Source organism: Epinephelus moara, chromosome 12 (genome assembly GCF_006386435.1).
Source record: "Epinephelus moara isolate mb chromosome 12, YSFRI_EMoa_1.0, whole genome shotgun sequence".
NCBI lineage: Eukaryota > Metazoa > Chordata > Actinopteri > Perciformes > Serranidae > Epinephelus > Epinephelus moara.
In genome coordinates, this window is record NC_065517.1 from 43,268,621 (window position 1) to 43,270,385 (window position 1,765).

General features: G+C 34.8%; 1 protein-coding gene across 1 annotated transcript in view; it reads left to right on the top strand.

Moving 5' to 3' along the window:
- mboat2b (membrane bound O-acyltransferase domain containing 2b) overlaps positions 1 to 1,765 on the top strand; it is a 25,146-nt gene that overhangs the window by 3,773 nt on the left and 19,608 nt on the right. The window lies entirely within an intron of this gene.

The following is a 1,765-nucleotide window of genomic DNA, read 5'->3' on the forward strand; positions in this document are numbered from 1 at the left end:
GTGATTGGTCAATATCACGCGGACTACAAACAGCCTACAACCGGAAACCAGGGCTCTTCTGCTCTTCTTCCGGAGGCAAGATCTCCGGGGTTTGCCTACAGACTCTACATTCACTGAATGTAGAGTCTGTATATAGAGACTACAGTAATAGTAACAGTTATAGTGACAGCGACGGTACTTTAACAGTAACAGTACTGATCATGCTGTCAGTAACAGTAACAGTAACAGTAACAGTAACAATACTTTAACAGTACTTAACAGTAACAGTACTTAATAGTAACAGTACTTTAACCGTAACAGTAACAGTAACAGTAACACTAACACTGACAGTGGCAGTAACAATACATTAACAGTACTTAACAGTAACAGTAACAGTACTTAACAGTAACCGTACTTTAACAGTAACAGTAACAGTACTTAACAGTAACAGTAACAGTAACAGTGACAGTAACAGTGACAGTGACAGTAACAATACTTTAACAGTACTTAAGAGTAACAGTACTTTAACAGTAACAGTACTGATCCTGCTGTCAGTAACAGTAACAGTAACAATACTTTAACAGTACTTAACAGTAACAGTACTTAATAGTAACAGTACTTTAACCGTAACAGTAACACTAACAGTGACAGTGGCAGTAACAATACTTTAACAGTACTTAACAGTAACAGTACTTAATAGTAACAGTAACAGTAACAGTAACACTAACAGTGACAGTAACAGTACTTAACAGTAACCGTACTTTAACAGTAACAGTAACAGTACTTAACAGTAACAGTGACAGTAACAGTGACAGTGACAGTGACAGTAACAATACTTTAACAGTACTTAAGAGTAACAGTACTTTAACAGTAACAGTAACAGTAACACTAACAGTGACAGTGGCAGTAACAATACTTTAACAGTACTTAACAGTAACAGTACTTAATAGTAACCGTATTTTAACAGTAACAGTAACATTAACAGTACTTAACAGTAACAGTGACAGTGGCAGTAACAATACTTTAACAGTACTTAACAGTAACAGTAACCATACTTTAACAGTAACAGTACTTAACAGTAACAGTAACCGTACTTTAACAGTAATAGTAACAGTACTTAACAGTAACAATGACAGTGACCGTAACAATACTTTAACAGTACTTAACAGTAACCGTACTTTAACAGTAACAGTAACAGTACTTAACAGTAACGCTAACAGTAACAGTGACAGTGACAGTGACAGTAACAATACTTTTACAGTACTTAACAGTAACAGTGACAGTGACAGTAACAGTAACAGTACTTAACAGTAACAGTAACAATACTTTAACAGTACTTAACAGTAACAGTACTTAATAGTAACAGTACTTTAACCGTAACAGTAACACTAACAGTGACAGTGGCAGTAACAATACTTTAACAGTACTTAACAGTAACAGTGACAGTGACAGTAACAGTAACAGTACTTAACAGTAACAGTAACCGTACTTTAACAGTAACAGTAACAGTACTTAACAGTAACAGTGACAGTGACAGTAACGATACTTTAACAGTACTTAACAGTAACCGTACTTTAACAGTAACAGTACTGATCCTGCTGTCAGTAACAGTAACAATACTTTAACAGTACTTAACAGTAACAGTACTTAATAGTAACAGTACTTTAACCGTAACAGTAACAGTAACACTAACAGTGACAGTGGCAGTAACAATACTTTAACAGTACTTAACAGTAACAGTACTTAATAGTAACAGTACTTTAACCGTAACAGTAACACTAACAGT